Consider the following 19,719-nt stretch of genomic DNA (forward strand, 5'->3'; position numbering starts at 1 on the left):
GGGTTCAACACCATCCTTGTAGTTGTGGTCTTATTCTCGAAGATGGCCCATTGTATTCCTCTCAAAGGCCTCCCAGACGCAGCCACTTTAGCAAAAGTGTTCCTGGAGGGTGTGGTTTAGCTACATGGCTTCCCTTCGGTTCTGGTCTCTGATCGAGGTAGCCAGTTTGTTTCAAACTTCTGGAAAAAATGCTGTGCAATGGCGCAGATCGACGTTGGGCTATCTACCAGTCACCATCCCCAAACGGACGGCCAAACCGAGAGAACCAATCAGACAGTCTAGCAATATTTACGGTGCATGCTGCACCACGAACAAAGGAATTGGAAAGACCTACTATGGATAGCCGAATATGCATATAACAATTCTTTGCATTCAAGCACGGGACAAACGCCCTTCTATAGCCTTCATGGCAGACATCCACGTACCTCTGAACTAGATCTTCCAGCCAGCTTGGAAATGCCAGCGGTAAAGACTCTACACACAACCATTACTCAGGCTTTCAAAAGGGCAAAGGAACACCTTATTCATGCCAAAGAAAAACAAAAGAGATTCGCCGACCAACACTGGAAAAAGGCCCCTGATTATCAAGTAAGAGGCAAAGTTTGGTTAGCCGCTAAATTCGTACCCATCAAGGGAACCCAGACCTTTCCTCCCAGATTCTTAGGACCCTATACCATTAAGGCAATTATCAACCCAGCAGCCGTGAAACTGGATTTACCACCTAATCTACACATCCACCCGGTATTCCATGTGTCCCTCCTGAAACCAAAGCAACCCGGCACACGGATTGGGACACCACCTAAGCACATACCTGTTGACGGAGAACCAGAATTCGAAGTCAAAGATATTTTGGATTCTAAATACTCTAGGACCAAGCTATATTATCTCGTCAATTGGAAAGGATTTGGACCACAAGATAGATCCTGGGAGCCCAGTGAGAATATCCACGCACCACGTCTAATCAGGAAATTCCATCAGAACTTCCCAACCAAACCTGGCCAAGACAGAAGGAACACCATGGGAGGTGCATTATTCTGCTTTTGTGTTGAGAGCACACATTAGGCTATTTTACAAGCAATTGATTATGCTTAAGGTGTTAAATATACTTTGTAGGACTAACTTATCCTCCTACACCTACTGACTGACGAAAGTAGAGAGCCCCCACCAGCACCATATAAGGTAATTATCCCTTGTACATTGGTGCCCTAGTTCATTTGAACTCATCTAAGTATCTAGCTATTTACAAGCTGACCCTTTATTTTATGTGTTTTTAACCCCACAGATGCTATGAGACAGACGCTGATTATAATTACAATCCAATAAGAATTAGGTTATGTCGTAATAACTACTTTTTCCTGATGAATGTTCCACACCTATGTTTTAAGAACAGAAACATGTCGAGACAATTCTCTGGACTAAAAACAGAGACCCAAATCTAAGATACATTGAATTCTAATAGAACCTGGTACACCACTATTTGTTTTATAAGTACCAACTGTGTATGTTTTTTCTGTGAACTTGTCTTAACTTGCTATCTAAGCCTGTTACGTTATCCCTTGTTTTATATTGGATGTTAAGTATTGTATTGTGCACCATAAATTTAATGATGTGTTTTAATTTTTACAACTAATTATTCAAATAGATTTTTATCTTTTAACTGCGACTGGTCCCTCCTCCACCTGACTTAAAGGGTTCTTTATCTCTAGCATCTATACACTAGCTTTGTCTCCCAATATACATTGACTACTATCCACCCGGATATAGACAAATGGCCTCATTACGACCCTTGCGGAAATGGAAAAATGATGGCGGAAATGCAATACCGCCATCGAACACCGCTCGTTGCGATCATGACCCGTCACCGTAAAGTACGATGCCATTAGCGACACCGCAGTGAACGGCAACGCTAACTGCACCAAGTACGCGCACGCGCGCCTTGCAAAACCGGAATCACCGCCATGGCGCAACGGTACGCGAATTCTGACCCTAGCGGACATGTACTGAACGCCATCAAGCACGTCGTAAAGTACCATTCCGCCATGGCGAGAAATACGGCAACGTGAACCAACCGTAAATGGCCCACTGAGTGCCTGTACTCCACTCCCTGGCCTCATTGCACAACTCCTGGCAGGCGCAATGTACTCACACTATGCAACCAGTGAAATCCACAATTCACCCATGCATGCCAACGTAGAAAAGCATGCAGGGGCTCAAAGCGCCCCGTGAGTGGGCATCCATGTACGGCATGTCACCATAGCCGTACTGACGCAGCACAGGCATGTGAAGGTACAATACATCAAAATGAAAATCAAGAACACATGACACAAAACAACAGTAGTCCCCCATCGCTTGCCACCAGCGCAAGGCAACATCCAAAACAGCATCCTGAGGGGGATTGCACCAGCCCTGTACTCATGCCAGTAAACAAACCAACCATCAGCAGAAGCATGTACCACACAAGTCGGCAGAGTGACTGAGCAGCCAGGCTCATCCCAAGAGGGGCCGATGGGAGCTGCAGGGCACAGATGGCATCAATACAGAAGCTATTCCAATGGACATGACCCCAGTCCCCCTCCAACAAACGCACGCAAACACAGTCACCTGTGACCAGCCACATTCTGAACAACCCATCATTCCACCAATCGACCTGGCTGACAGGCACCAGTCGGCCAAAAGCCAATCCCCCGCCCCTGAACAGCACATCATGTAAACAGACACAATGGCAGCCCCTATCCGTGACCATACTGTGCTACGTAGGCAAACGCGGCCAGTACTGTACCACACAACTCAACTCAGAAGGCGGAACACAATGCAGATCATCTCGCAATACATACCGCCACAAAGCGAAAATCGCCACATCACCTGCAAAGAACAACGCAACACTACAAATATCGGAATACAATTTAAATGCACATCCAAATGACAAAGGCCCCACAGCAATTTGCAAAATACCACCAAAACAACCATCATCACCGAGGGCTGCATCTGCAATAATTGACCGGCTTCCACTTGTGTGACGCCCTGTACCATCATGGCACACAGGGCCTACATCAACGTTCCAAAAGGCAACATGGAAGCGTCAAGAACCGCAGGTCCGTCCCATGAGGCAGGCACTAGTCGAGCTGAAAGGCCGAAATGTTGCACCTAGCCACCAGTACAGCGTAAGGGCATGTGGCCCATTGGCGATCGTCCCATATGATCGAAATGGTGCTCCACTGATTCACCCGAAGCTGCAGGAGTCGAGAGTAAAAACCATCTGGAGGAGTGGCGTAGAGATGGCATCTGCAATAGGGCAGGAGATACCTGTCACCCAAAAGAAACACAAATTAACCGATTGCATTACGGGACTCATGATGCATTACAATCTTCATTCAACACACCAAATCCACACCCATATGCATGCTAGCCCACTCCAAAGGAATATACACACCCCTAAATCAGTATCGAATCATAACGAAACCAATCGAGCTAAATACACCATTGGCAACGTCGGTTACTGTGCATGCGTCCGTCAAGATAGAACCCATGACATGGGATTAGTAACGTGCCTAGACACAAGTGTATGAAGGCGCGTCGAGACAGGGAGGATCCGACAAGGGCAGATAGACGTATGTCCCACTATGGCAGCCTTGCATCACATAACGCAGGGGAAGGGGAGTGAATCAAAAAACCCATGTACATGGCAGACCCTAAACGGAATCATCAGTCCATGCATCCATACATCATTCCCTCATCCCGCAATGAAAACGCATGAATATTCACTCACATAATATGTGAAACTTCCATCGCGTCTGTGCGTAATGCAGTCCGCAAAAACCACTGTGCCCCTGGCCGGATCTGTAGTGTTGTGAAGCAAGATGGATTTGGGAACGTCCTGCCTTATCGTCCACTACGCTATTGCGCATCCCATTCAATTCATATCATTCATTGCCTGCTCGTTATGGGCCATGTCCCAAGGACATTCTACAATAGAACGTTACATTTCCAGCCAGACCTGTGGGCGTATCCTCGCCGCTACTTCAAAACCCAAAATGCTGGCCTTCGAATTCCTCACTTGCAACATTACGTCGAAAAGGCTTCTGTGAACGCTTGCATTCACAATTACATCAATGTAGTGCGGCTGTGTGTCATGATGCTAACTGGCTGCAATCACAAATGGGACGCCACGCCCGTCGGTGAAGTACGTTACTGTGCTGCATGAGGGTCGGCCATCGATCGAGCCCTACATACCACTGACTCTTCACAGGTATGTAAGCGGCTGCAATCATAGCATGTGTAACAATGGGAGCATACCATGAAGATCAGTCAAAGTACATCACACTGCCATCGGGATTAGATACATGATTCCAATCCCAAGATGCCATGCGGCCAAATGCAGCCTTACGTGCGGGACGTGCTCGGCCAGAAGGGATTGCATCTGCCACAGATTCATTCAATCAGCACAGGTGGAGGCCATACAGGCCGACAGCACATATATTGCAGACCCAAACCCCTCCCACAACCACTCCCACTCCAAAATGCTACCGGCAGGACTAGCGATGTTGGGCCTGGGGGACCAGATAGCACTGCAAGTGCTACAACTACAAGAAGACGACGAACAACAACAGGTACAACAACCGGGCGCACAGGGGAGACGGAGGAGAAGGAGGAGGAGGAGGGCAAGGCAGGGTCAGCAAGGCCCACAAGCACTGCCACTACCACCACGCAGGCGGCCCGCAATCCCACGCCTCCGAGCCGATCCGTTCAACCTCACTGCTGAGCAGATCCACACCCTCTACCGTTTGGACCGGGACACCATAATCGCCATTGTGGACATGACACATGCTGACCTCGTGAGCATGATAGATAGCCCAACCGCCATCCCACCCCTACTGAAGGTGGTGTCTGCACTCCACTTCCTGGCCACAGGCACCTACCAGCACACAGTGGGACAGTTGCATGGCATTTCACAGCCACTGTTCTCACGGACACTCTTCCAAGTGCACGATGCCCTCCTGAAGCACGCCGACGACCACATCACACTACCACGCACGTACCAGGAGATTACCAACGCTAAAGTGGGATTCCATGCACTTGGCGGCATCCCGGGTTGCATTGGTGCCATCGACTGCACCCATGTTGAATTGGTTGTCCCACATGCCATGGAGGTCCAGTACCGCAACCGGAAACAATTTCATTCAATCAATGTGCAAATGGTGTGTGACTCCAACAAGATATTTACGCATTGTTGTGCCAGATTTCCAGGATCTACCCATGATTCTATGGTCCTGAGGAACACAAGAATACCACGCTACATGGAGCGACACGCAGGGCACAGATCCTGGCTACTCGGTGAGTCTCATTCCATGCATGACATCGTGGCCCATTTGATGCGTCAATGACCTTGCAGGGGGGGGGGGGCTACTTAGCACTATCATTCCACTGACACCCTTTATTCGTCTCATACAGGTGATGCCGGGTATCCACTGAAGAGATGGCTCCTTACACCAATCCGGAACCCACAGAACGAGCATGAGGAGGACTACAACCATGCCCACTCACGTACCCGTGTGGTCATTGAACAGGCATTCGGCCTACTGAAGGCTCGTTTCCGCAGCCTCAGCAGGTCTGGCGGGGCACTCATGTACAGCCATGAGAAGGTTTCTAAGATGGTCATGGCATGTGTCATGCTGCACAACATGTGCATACGTAGGAATGTGCCCATGCCCCCTGACGCTGTACTGCATGCACCTGAAGATGATGATGATGATGAGGGTGGGGATGTGGAGGCACCTCAAGGAGTCCATGAGGCACAGGATGCACGTGCAATCCGACAGAGCATCATAGATGCATGCTTCTAGCAACCACGCATGGTGCCTATTACACGGAAAGGGGACCTGTGGCACTGTGTGTGTGTAGTACAGGCACATTGTGGACTGTACGCCTATGAAGGCCTCGTACGCAAATATCAATGTCCACACATGTCATTGGATGATTATGAGATGCTGTATTGTTAATGTGATTTGATTTATACACCCTATGGACCCGCCACCCAGTGAAGCCCAACACACCCCCTCCACCCTACTACCTCACCCCCCAACACCAGTGTCCAAATATGCATGCTGTCCGTGGTTGGACGCTATTGCAAGCCCCCTCTACGGGTATCAGGGGCACCCCTGCCCGTGGAGCGCAGGTTCCTGCCAGATCTGCGTTGGGGGCTGCCCTGGACGGAACTTGCCACGGATGATGTCTCTGCCTGCTCGCGTCCATGCATGTCTCTGAGGGTTTGTGAGAGCTCCGAGAGCACACGGCGCACAGCAGCAAGTTCAGCACAAACGTCTTTGGACGTCGCATGCAGTTCCCCCCTCAGGCTCTCGGTGCTTTTCTCCATTTGTGCTCTCAGGCTCTCGGTGCTTTTCTCCATTTGTGCTCTCAGGCTCTCGGTGCTTCTCTCCATTTCTCCCCTGAGGCTCTCACTACTTTTCTCTATTTGTGCCCTGAGTGTCTCGGTGGATGTTTCCATGGCTGCCCTGGAACCCCCGCATTCATTTGCATGGTCCTTGAGTAGCGTGGACACTTCCTGCTGTTGCTCGATCAGCAGGTCGAGGGACTGTTGCCTCTGCTGGGCCATGGACATTTGCGGTGGTGTGACAGGGGGGCTGCTCAACACATGTTGCCTTGGCACAGGACTTGTGGGGGTTGGCCAGTCGTCGTCTTCAGGGTGCCCCTGCGTGGTTTCGTCATGGTGTAGGGGATGGAACATGCAGGGGGATTGGGAAAGGTCATGGATGGTACCTACGTCGCCAGCACTGTTTTCCGTGTCGGAGCATGCTGGCATGACAGCTGTGTCACCTATGGTGCTGCTACCACCAGAGGCAGTGCCATCAGATACGTTCTTTGGGGGGACCTGTGGTGCTGGGGTTGTGGACTTGCTGGCTGCTGGGGTGCCTGTTGCAGTCCCCTCCAGTGTGCTGCCACTTGATTCCTGCTGCTGCCGTGTCTTGATCCTTGCACCTGAGGTGGAGGCTCTTGGGACGTTGGTCCTGGCCCTCTTTGCAGGCGTGCTGGTAGGGGTGTCCTGCAGCTCGTCGTTGGTATCGGACCCTGTGGTGGAGTAAAGAGGGGCGAGCGTTAGTTATGGGTCTGTCGGATTTGGAATGGCAACGTATCAAATGCATTGGGGTGGTACATGAGGCTGATTTGGGACTGGGCCTTGGAGGTGGTCTCATTTTCGTGTGGATTGAGGATGCATTCATTTGGCTGCCTGCAGTTAGGGGGTGCATGCTGCACATGTAGGGGTTGTTTATGGCTTCTTGATTGATTTGTTTGTTCATTCTGACTTTTAGAGGGCGCTGTCAGGGCAAAGTATGTATTGCACTATGGGGTCACATGGTACTGCACATGTTCGTGGTTTGTGGATTTCGCATTGTTTCTCTTGGCCAACCTACCTGATTCTCCGGATGTCGGCACTCCTTTCTCCATCCCTCCGACTCCCTCTATGCTCTCCATTCCTATGGTGGAGGCGCAGATTTCCTCCCAGGGGGTCAACTTGATGGGCGACTCTGAACCCCCCCCGGTAGCTGTGGCGATGTTCCTGTTCGCAGAAAGTATGCTGCGTACGCGGATCCGCAGGTCGTCCCACCGCTTGCGGCATTGCTGTGGCGTGCGGGGTGTTGTCCCCACCGCACTTACGCGCTGTGCCACCAGGGCCCATATGGCCTTCTTGTTGGCAAGGGCCGTCCTGGTCATTTGACTGGAGAAGACGACGGCGGCATTTTCCTGGAGGGTCTCGGTGAGCACGGTCAGTTCCTCTCGGGAGAAGTGTACCTGCCGCTTGCGGTCACACGCTTTCTTGGCTACCTTTCCCATATTTATTTTTTTAACTGGGGTTGCTAACGGGTTGGGATGTGTGTCAGGGTCGGATTTTTAATGGTTGTGTTGGGATTCGGATTTTATAGTTGTGCGGCGTGCTGTTTCCCGTTCCGGCCACATGCTTTTACTTCCGTTTCCGTATATTTACGGTGGCCGTAATTTGCGGTGCCCGCTCGTTACGGTGACCGCTCATTACGGTGACCGCTAAGATGGGTGGCGGTATTGCACCTGGTGCAGCGTACGGCGGCGGTAAGGGCCGTTTTGGGGTCATTTCCGCCATCGCAGCCTTTCGGATTCCGCCATGGCGTAATGCTCGTGCCCGATGGGTCGTGATTAGCCGCACTTTGCTCCTTCGTGCAATGGCGGAAACGCTATTTACGCTGTTGCGGTCCGGTCAGTCACTTTCCGCCAGGGTCGTAATGAGGCCCAAAGTAAACACTGCTAACTTGTTCAAGTCAGTGCTTTACCGGGTTTCCTCCCTTGATAATTTAGTTACACCATGGGAGGAGCTTTAGGGGGGAGTGCTGTCACGACCCTCGCCCAAAACCCCCTCTGGCAAACCCATTGGCCAGGTGGAGTTAGGACTCAGGCCTCTAGAGCCTGGCATCCTCTTCAAAAGCCCTCATGGGGACAGTCCTGGCGCCTATGGCGCCAGGCTCATACACCATGAACAACAATGTGCTTGGGAACTACTTTATTGTATTGTCAGCCAACATGGAGGCATCGACATAGCTTGGTTCCTAAGAACCAAGCTATGCGGTCTAGTGTTTTGGGTGTGGCAGGCCTGGAACTACTTTCCCTGGTACTACTTTACCTGGGCTATATAAACCACACCCTGACTGCAGAACATGCTTTGTGTTACTTTGCAGCTTGCAACGTGACGCTCACCGTGTCCAGCTATTCCCTCGAACCTTGGAGAAGCAGAACCTGCAAGGAGACAAAAGGAACATCATTAGCAGTAGCATCTTACCTGCAGTCTTCATCTTTAAACACTCGCAGCTACTGAGAACAGCTTCCTCGAATCTGCACGCCTCCCGGACAGAATGACCTAAAAGAGGAAGATAGAGGCAACATTAAAGAAAGCTGTAGAGACATTTACAAATTACGAAATGCTCAAAAGGCTTAACTGGCTGGTAGCCCCTCGGCTGGCACCACTCCGGACATTCCACTCGCGCTGAAGAACACCGCGACCTACAAGGAAGGAAAACACAGGTTAGCAAAGGCAAGACTTCGCAGCGCTGCGCATAGCGCTTACTTACCGCATCATAGCGCTCTTAATGCGCCATCATTTACCAGCGGGGCTCAACCAAGCCAGTTCGCTGCGCTGAAGCTCCGCATACCTAAGGGAGAAAAAAGAGACATTTTAAACAAAGAAAGGCATGCAGGATAGCAACAAAACTAAAGAACAGCAATAAGACCTACCTGAACAATAGCAAACAGGCTGGCGTCAGTGAAGTAACTGGACCGCACTCGCCCATGAAGGACAACGCGCCCATGCAAAGAAGGCAGGACGGAGAGCATGCCTAATTCTACCACAAGGTGAGAAGAGGGTGCCAGAGGGACTGAAAGCATACGGGGGTGGAGTGAGGATACTTACCCCAGTCGGTCAGTCTTGAACACAGTCCTCCTGTATTTTCAGGCAGAACCTTCCCCGCAGACCACATCAGGGCAAAGCTGAGAAGCATACCAGCGAGTAACCCAGCTGGGTGGCGTCCCTGTGTATACCAGGTGAGCGTAACATATACTTCGAGCTAGGACTGAGATCATACCTGTCATTGGTGGGCAGGCTCACCAGTGTCACTGACTTGCTTCAAGATCCTGAAAACAAAAAGACTATAAGGAGGCTGCTCACTGTGATTGCCGAACAGATCCTCCTACTTCCGGAATACAGCGAGGAAAAACCAAATGTCCCAAGTGAAGGAAGAAGCAAATAGGCTTATTAATGTACTGTTCTTTCGCCTAATTGAAGACTGTACAGATCTTGTCGGAAGAACTACAGACGTATTGACATTTCTTTGAGATCCAGCAAATACAGAACGTCTAAGTATAATCCTAAACGGAATTGTTATGCAAGTAGCTCTTCACGCACACCAAAATTGCAGAGATGTTCACAGTAAGTGAGAGCCAACAGTCCCAAACTTCAGCAAAGGCAGGACAAATGTCCCTGTCGCCAGAAGACAGCAGATTGGCGAGTAATGTTTTCTTTCGCCTAATCGAGGATTTTTCAGAGCTTGTGGGGAGACCTGTAGATGTTGACGTCTTCACATTCATCAGAGACCCAGCTAATTCTACGCTGATGGGCATGCTCTTGCATGGTATCGTGATATCATGATGCAAATGGAACTTTAGAACCATCAACAGAACTATTTGAGAAGATTTTAAAACTTTCCGCTGAGGGACAGATCGAGAGAGTATTGCCAGAGATTTCATTTTTTATTTTATACTGACAAGGACACAACATGTCTTTGGGAATGAAGCAGATCAGAGGCGTAGACTGGGATCTAGTATATTTTGAACATGCACAGTAAAGAGACTTGCTAAAGAGGAAAGTGTGCCTTTCAATCAACAATGCTACTTTGAATGCTTGCTACAAGGAGCTCTTTATAGAACCCATGCCATGATCAGAAAATGTGGGCATGGGCAGATGGGCCTACTTAGAAGTAAGAGAGTTCATGATGCTGCAGCCCAGGCTAGCCAAGCATCCAACAGTAGTCCCATTCATGAACACCTCAAAATAAAATCACCAGCTTCCATGCATAGACTCGCAAGCTTGGAAATGGGTTGCTCATGTGTATCTAAGAGTGGCTGAGCAATGGATTTTCAGCCACTGTGCAGAGAATCTGCAGTTGCCAAAGCAACAAAGCTTTGACAAGCAAGATGGTGACTTGCATCTGCTGCACCATGTTTAGATCCATGGATCAACCAGGAGCAGGTGCAGGAAACAATTTGAATGCAGAGAATCAATCTCCAGGCTCAGAAGAGTGTGGTTCAGTGTTCCAAGGCCCTCAGGGCAGGTCTACATCTGTACAAAAGAGTTGTACAATGAGGTATTCATTGAATGTAAGAGGTGGAGATTCAGAGTATGGGATGGGGTATGCATAGAAAGGAAGAGAATGAGAAGGAGGGTATTTACAGCCAAAGAGTAGGAGGTGAGAGAGGAGGAGATAAAGTGCCAGACAGAGAGTGGAAAACCCTGAAGGAGAGACACTGAGAGAGGAGGAGGTGGAAGAGGAAGAAAGTAGGGTGTAAAATGAGAAACAGGAGCAATGTAGGTGAGAACAAAGAACGTCTGAAAAGTAGGTGGGTGAGCAAAAAGGAATGAAGTGGAAGGACTTAGAGAGGAATGGAGGAGGATAGCATAAACGCATTAGAACAGAAACATCTCGAGGGTAGAATGGAAAATGAAAGAGAGAAAGTGGATGAAGGAGGGGTTGGAAGCTCTGGGGATGCAAAGAAGGCCTAATCATTGCGGGACATCGAGGAGCAAACAGGATATGTTGGGGAGAGGGGAAATAGGAGTTGTCCAGTATGAGACGTACCCAATGGACAGGATGCCCATAAACCCAGTGCATATGGCGACTGTGGCAGATTCGCCTCCAGCACAGAGGGGTGTTTCGGGTGAAAGAAACTACCTGAGAAGTCAACATCCAGGCGATAGCAGAGCAACAATTCAGCAAAGAAAAGAAAGAAGTGCAGACACCACTTGAAACACTGCGGACAGTAGGGGATTTTCATTTCATTTTCAGGAGGCAGAGACCAAGGGGAGATAGGGACAGACTGATAGACTACAGTCATTAAACCAGATACAATTGTTCATCTTTTATTTAATTAAGAATCTGCCATCATTACATTCAGTCTGCCCTATTTCTCTTGTAATGTGAAAGCAGCGTTTTAATTCAAAATTGTGCTGATTGGGAAGAGTGCCATTATGGCATGATTTATAACCATACTTTCCCCCCCAAGATCTTTACAAATACATCAAATAAGTTCAAGGAAGAGGAATTATTATCTAAAATATCATGTTACATAAAACTAAAATATTTAAATTCTGTACATTCATTAAATTCTGTACATTCGTTCATTCTTCATTCCAAAAAACGATAACAAGAATAATAACGTGATACATATTACTTTGCACATCAGAAGCCTCAAAAAAGCATATACATAAAACATATAAACAGACAAAAAAGCAACACTCATAAAAGAATGATAATTAAAAACTACAGAGAATATCTTACCTTCAACATAACATTGGAGGCAATGTAGTAAATACCTAGCTAAATGATATAATCCCAAACTGAACAAACGTGTTTCTGAGCACAAACACCTAGACAGAGCACTCCTCCCTGATCGGGCCTATTAAAATATGAAATTGAGGTACCAACCACATTTTGGGGGGTGGGGGGTTTATGTAAGGGGCGGCATAATGAACATTAGTCATTTTCTCAACCTCAAAGTAATTGCAGTAACATTTGTCTGAGGTTCAACGGGACAATTTTGAAGTAAATGCCACTACTGGGAGTATTCCCAGGCATACTTTCAAATATAGAGCTGTAGAAGAGGAATATGGCAGGAAATCAAATGATGTCTCTTTGCCTGTTACAGGGTTATGATTAACACTTTATTCTGAGTGCACTTTTGAGATTCTGTATAAGAGGCATATTTTCAATGTGAATCATCCACCTGGATCTATGAATCTAGTCCAACTTATACATTTCATAAAGGTATTTAAAGTAATCCAACTCCATATTCGACTATAATCTTTGCCAAGCTAGCAAAGTCTTGATAACTGCTTTAAACTCTATTCTGTCAATTCATACCTTTGCAATTAATCAGATGGTTGGAGTCACATGCAAAAAAGTCTTAACAGTGTTTGTAATTGAATATTAACGTTCCCCCATAGTCCTGCCACTACAATACCCTTAGCTCTATCGGTTTCAATTGCTGCTAAGACATTTTACCGAAGGTATACTGGCAACATCTTTAAATGGCATCCAAATGTTTCATCAACATCATTGTTCCTTTGTACGGCTATGGGACCTAGCTTTCACTATTAAGAAATCATACACCCAGCTAGTCAAATATTCAGCCTCATTCTGATTTGGCTTCTTTTTTGTGAATGCAAACAATTTTAGAAAACATTTTTTTTTTTACTCTGAAGATATCCTTATTGTATGCCCTTAAGGGAGCTATCTTGGGTCTTTCCAATGTGTTATCCCTATGTACGCTTTTGTAGCTGTAAGAGTAGACTTGCTATCCCCACACGTGTTACCATACGAAGACCTAGATCTAGGCATATTAGCTTTCTGTACTGAGAGTAGTTAAACAGATATGCAGTGCCTCTATCATCCTTTTATGCAAATTCATAATTATGTTTAAAAGGCAATGTAAGTGAAATAAAAATAATACTCAGATATGGACCAATTTCACAATAAATTTGGTTAGTAGCTGCATGAAAGGCATGGTATCAAACAGTGAAGACAAACAAAAGTGATCGCAGTTCAAGGGTGTTTATTGAACTTCAATGAGTTGGTAAAATGCCCATCTAAACCGAAATCTAAGGATGGGAGCAAGGGACGACCATCAAATAATAATAACGCAGTCCTAGTGGAGTCTGTCAAAATAAAAGAGCATATACTGATAAACCTATTGCCAGTCCTTACTTCTAAATATAAAATGGTATGGGATAACAATATAGGCAAAAGAAAAGTGTTCAAGAAATTATATGTCCGTATAGTTGAGCAGTTAGCTGCTCTTCCCCATGTTTTCAGCATGGGGTAAGGCGGCATGTGCGGGCTTCGCAGACACTCTAGCTTCTTGGCCACGAGGTAACAATTCAACACTTAGGCATCAGGGCCTTCCACCAAAGTCTCTCTCACAATGACAGTCTCTTAATGAGAGGGCCTGTTGCAGCAAACAAAACACAAAAGTCCCTTTCCTTTGTCATGGTTCCACTTTGACAAGTTCAAGACTGGTCTCCCTCCTTCGGGCTTGGACCCCAGGTCTCCCTTGTCCGGGCTCAGACATCTTTTCTACAATGTTCACAGTTTGGCCTCCCTCGTTTGGGCTCAGACCAAGGATCCCCCTTGTTCGGGCCCATACCCCTTTTTTACAATGTTCACAATTTTGTCTCCCTCGTTCGGGCTTGGACCCTGGATCCCTCTAGTCCAGGCTCAGATCCCCTTTTGATATCAGAATCGAAGACTTTCGAATGTGCGATGGGTTCTGCTTAAACTGTCTCAGGACCACTTAGATTCACTACACACAGTTTACACTTCACATTGATCTTCTGCTTTCATTTCCTTTCCTCAAGATACCATACAGAGACCTTCAATTGAGCACATTCACAGTGCTGGACCACTTGTCAACGGTATTGTATCTTTTCTTCTAATGTTCAAACATTCACCAGCAATTTAGCTTCACTCGTATCTTTCATCACACACGTTTAACAATGTTCCTTCCAGTGCTCACTTTACAATGTTGCAGCTTGCAACCTTGACTTCAACACAGAACGGTCTCCCTAACTCACCGGCTCTGTTGTTCTCTGTTGCTTCTTTGTTCTTGGAGCGAAGGACGATACCACGGCATCTGCTGCTCCTCCCCGCCTTGGTCAGTTACGCGGGCAGACCCTCGATATCTCCAACACACAATGTAAGATTCTTTAGCCCCGTTACCTGGTCTTACATTTTCTGCCTTGAAGGTTTCATGAAAGTAACAGCTTCCTGTCAACGAGGTCAGGGGTGTTGCGCCTCTTACAAACCTCTCATGAATGACAATATTTCTCCCCTCGTTCAACTGCCAACTCGAAACTGCTGTACCTTTCTGCGTTTTGCCTCACTCAGAGTGTGTTCTGATGCTCTGTGTTTTATCTGTGAGGGGAAGTGTAATGGTGTGTAATGGAAGTCAGGTTTGAGTGATTGTTGATAATTGCCTGACCTTGCCTGACCATAGTATTGGGACATGTCATGTACACGGCTGGATGTGAGTCTGTTTTCTCCCAAAGCGGGCAGTCCATGAGAAAGTGTTTGTGCAGGAAAAGGGGGGATTGCGTTTCTAAATATCCCATCAGGTAGGATGGGATAAAGGTGTTAGAGGGAACAGAGGCATACCGCATCTCACCATCCGGTGTCCTACTCCCACTCCCCGAGGACCCCTCACCCAGGTGATCCTCCCCCACTCATGCACCCCCAGGAACTGGATCCAACAGTGATGGTCGTATGGTCGTGTCCTGGCAACCTGGATGACAAGTCCCCAGGGACTAGCGGGTGAGACACCTTCTGGTTTCTCACATAGCCTATCCAGCTGTTGAGAGGTTCATTTTGGTACACGTCTGTTATTTGAGAGCTCCTCTTGATGAGATAACTAAGGAGATGCAGGGATAGACATCACTTAATCTAAGTAGAATACCTCATAACTCACAATATGCTTTCATGAAGGAACAAATAATGCGTAAATTATGTTCCAGTCTTGACCAATGCAAGTTGGAAAAGTTTCTTTGATATAAACTGCAATAGACTTGTGTGATGAATCATACTCTAGAAATGGCACAGAAGGTCTATCATGGAAGTATGCCCTGTCTGGCTACTATGATGTGATCAAACATGCAACATCATGGCCAGTTTAAAAAACATGATGCAGAAGGTAAAACGATGGCTAATGTTTGCTTTGGAGAATCTGTACATAGCGTCGCTGCTGTGTTAAGGGTACCAAAAGGAACAGGAGGATGTAGCTGGAGAATAATAGTCTGATGCCAGAAATACCTGGGAAGATCCAAGGAGAGAGACTATCCCCAGAATAACTGCTGGTATCTGACACTGAACGGATGACAATGGACCAAAATGATGAAAGAACCAATGCCAGATGTGAAGAGATCAGAGAAATGCCCGTATCTATTACGAGTGGAATGGGAGTAGTACATTTGAACAGATGCAGAAAAGCAAAGTATTCCAGGGACTTGAACAAGAGAGAAGAAGCCAACCACAGTCGGAACAGAAGCAAAGGGGAGAGCCTGTGGACACAAGGCCGAATACAGGGGGAAAGTACAAAACAAATTCAAGACTCTGAGAGGGCATGAATCAACATCCCGGTCCAGAAGCCTAAGAACAAAGAAGTATTGCACACAATGAACTGTCATGTAGGGGCCTAGAAAAGGAGGTCCATGGTACCATGGAAGAAAAAAATAACTGAGCAACCCATTTACTCTGTGAAAACACTGCACACTTGGATATACCACCCTTATTCCCAGAGCGAACAGGGAGAAGCATTTACTGTGTGAAAGTGCAGTATGATGCTTGAATTGGAGTTCGAAATTCACAGAATAAACTGAGAAAAGGTTGTGATACTAAGTGCTAATTCAACAAGTGAATTGAGAGATGTATTCATGTTTGACAAGTTCATCGCATGCTCCATTAAGGATTACATCTCCTCAAGCATCTGAGAAGGAAATCCAAATCGTCAAGCATCCGAGAAAGAGAAAGGGACATTTGGCAAGCCCATTGCAGGGTGAATTTAGAGGCTGCAACTTCTATTTTTTAGTTTAATACATTTGTATTGAGGTTTACATATAACAGTAGAGCATCAGAGCAATAGCCAATGATGCTTACAACAATGTAAATTAGGAGAACAAAATGCAGACACTGTATACAGCAAATCTGATAGTAGCAAGCTGAAGTAGATGTATAGCAGTTTTATAGGAACAAAAGACAAGTACAACAAGTGTCATAATACCATAAATGGATAAAATGAACGCTTAATGCAATATTATCAGCAGAAGAAGAGAATGAATAAACAGTAGATTTACAGGGGGACAAACGTGGAGACACACAGGACACAATAGGGAAGGAGAGGTAGGAAAGGATGGCACATTAAAGATGTTTGGTCATGGATCAACAGTGTTAGATGCACATAGTATTTAATTAATTAATTAACATTTTTGAAATAGATCTAAAGGGAGAGGCAAATCATGTACTGTGTGTAGACATGTTATGATGGTTGGTGAAATGAGCCCATTTGATGTTATACTTGGGTATTAAATCAAGATACATAGCCATACAATGGTTAATGAGTATAGCAAATGTTGTTCCACCGGCCTTTAATAGTAATATTTTTTAAATGTTTCCAATTGACAGTGATATGTTTAATAGCAATAACGATGAACAGATCATACAAGATGGAGGAAGAGTGTCATTTAGCCGCAACAATGTTGACACTTCCTAAGAAGACATTAGCAAAGGAAAGTGGGATGTCCATTTTAAAGATTGCTTTTAGATATTTCCACAGCTTTTGCCAGAACTTATATACATAAGGGCAATCATAGAACATATGCTTATAAGATCCAGGGGTGCCTCCATAAGACCGACATTTACCATCTGGGTCGCTCCTGGATTTCGTCAATTTCAAGGAGTTATGAAGGCTCTGTGCATGAAGAAATAAAGATTTTGTGTAATATTGGCGGAGGTGGAGACACACCTGATCCTAGCCCAAAGTAAAGTCCACATATCATCAAATACAAGACCACAATCGGTCTCCCATTGGGAATGAACCAGCCACTTGGTGGTAGAAGAAATATCAGTACCAACAGTTTATAAAATGTGTCAGCTTTAAAATCGGTAGCCATGGCTAAAAGCAGTAGTCTAGAGGTATCAGGCGTAAGTACATTGTTTGCATATGTCTGTAGTCCATCAAGACAGGTGTTTACTGAATTATTGTAAAAAGTAAAGTCAGACCTGGGCATGGAAAAGGAGCTTCTGAGAACAGGAAGCATTTGAAGGTAAGTAGAGGATAAAAAAAGATAACATCATTTTAACAGTATCAAGGCAACCCCACCAAGAAAGATAGAGAGGTGACCACATGGAAGCCAGTTCTCTGAGTCTGTTAAACAGAATGTTTGTGTTAAGTTTGATGGTGCTGCTTACCGAATAAGCGAAACTTAAGCTAAAATATTTAAATGAGTTATCATAACACTTAAAACAAAGACATCTATTTCATGTTTAAAACAGAATGAATTGAGTGGCAATAGTTCCGATTTATCTTTATTAGGTTTATACCCAGATACAGATGAAAACGCTTTAATTCAGCCAAAAAATGAGAAATATTTTGTTTGTGATTTTTTAACAAAATGAGGATATCATCAGCGTATACAGCTATTTTGGTTTCAAAATTTCCACATGAAATCCCTGGGGTGTTACTGTCTGATCTTATGTATTTCAGTAGAGGTTCTAGGGATAAGACATACAGGATAGGGGACAAGGGGCATCCCTGTCTGGTTCCACTCCGAAGTGAATAAAAGGATGAAGATAGCCCATTAATACAGATCAAAGATTTAGGATGAGATTATAGGAGTTTGACCAGGCATATAAAGCCCTTGCCACACCCATGCCAGCGCAGGGCTTGAAACATATAATCCCAGTTGACCCGATCAAAGGCTTTCTCGGCCTAACAAGGCCATAGCGGCGTACCCCAGTTCTTCATTTTTGTCCTTTGAGATAACGTAGAGAGCAGTACCTTTTTAATTGATTTGGAAATGCAGGGAAAAGGTATTACAAAGATTCAGATCTGACAGTGATTGATAGTTTCGCTTCCCGAAGTTCGAGAGCTGAAGATATAAGGCATCAAGGTCCTTTTTATATTGCTTATTTTTTGTACTACAATGTGTAATTACATAACCTCTTAAGGCTGCTTTAAAGCATCCCAATTAGTGCCCACTGTGGTATTTTAATCTACATTTTCAGAAAATAAATATTATTGGATGGACAGGAAGTACTGGATACATTTTTGATCATGAAGTAAACGATTATTAAATTTCCACCTTGAACACGGCTTCTTAATATCGGAGAGGTCAAAGGTGGTAATGACAAGGGGGTGATCTGAAATGGTAATATTAGAAATGGTAGAGTGAAGGATAGTGTTAGTGAGGAATTTAGTAGTGAAAATATAATCAAGGCAGGAGAGAGTGTCATGGGGATGAGAGTGGAACGTGTATTCTAAGTCCACTGGATGGGCATGTCTCCACGTGTCGAGAAGCCCAGTTTATGTCAGGCAATGGTTAAATGCTTGATGGGACTTGGAACTTTTAAAGATAGACCTGGATTTTCTGTCCAAAAAAGGATCTCAGACATGGTTAACATCGCCACAAAGAAATAAGTTCAAGAAACTTGATTTAAGAATAATTTGTTTAGTGGTATCCCAAAAATCAGGGTCAGGCAATGTAGGACCATAGATTTTCTTTATGGTACAGTATCAGAACCAATAAGCAGTTTGACCAAGGACCATCTCCCATTGGTATCCACATCTTGACAAAGGATATTTTATGATAATGTTTTACTGATTAGTATGGCTATCCCGTTTTTTTCACCTACAGCTGGACTAGCTATAACATCCTTGACCTAAAGGAATTTTATTTTCATGGCTTCTGTGAGAGAGAGATGGGTTTCTTGAATGTAGGCAACTGATCGATGCAGCTTTTTAAGGTGGGAAATAATTGTATACCTTTTATTTGAGATGTTACAACCCTTAATGTTCTAGGTTATGCATTTAAAAAACATTGTACCTGTAAAGCAAAGCGGATAGAAACAATATAAAAATACCTGACTAGTGCTACGTCATATAATACTGTAAACATATTTTGAAAGTTGATCCCAATGCGTAAAAACATATTGATGTGGAAAACGTACCCATGGGACCAAGGTGGAACACAAAAGGATATAACAAAGGGAGAGAGGGGTGGGAAGGGGACACGTGACCAAATTCTACTGGCTAGGTAGCAGAGACATAGGGGGTCATTACGAGTTTGGAGGCAGCCATGGTGCTGTTAGCACCATGGCTGCCTCCAAAGTCGTGTCCGGGTCCGGGTTCTCTGAATGGGGGCTT

This window comes from Ambystoma mexicanum, chromosome 4p (assembly GCF_040938575.1).
Source record: "Ambystoma mexicanum isolate Mex_15411 chromosome 4p, UKY_AmexF1_1, whole genome shotgun sequence".
Classification (NCBI taxonomy): Eukaryota; Metazoa; Chordata; class Amphibia; order Caudata; family Ambystomatidae; genus Ambystoma; species Ambystoma mexicanum.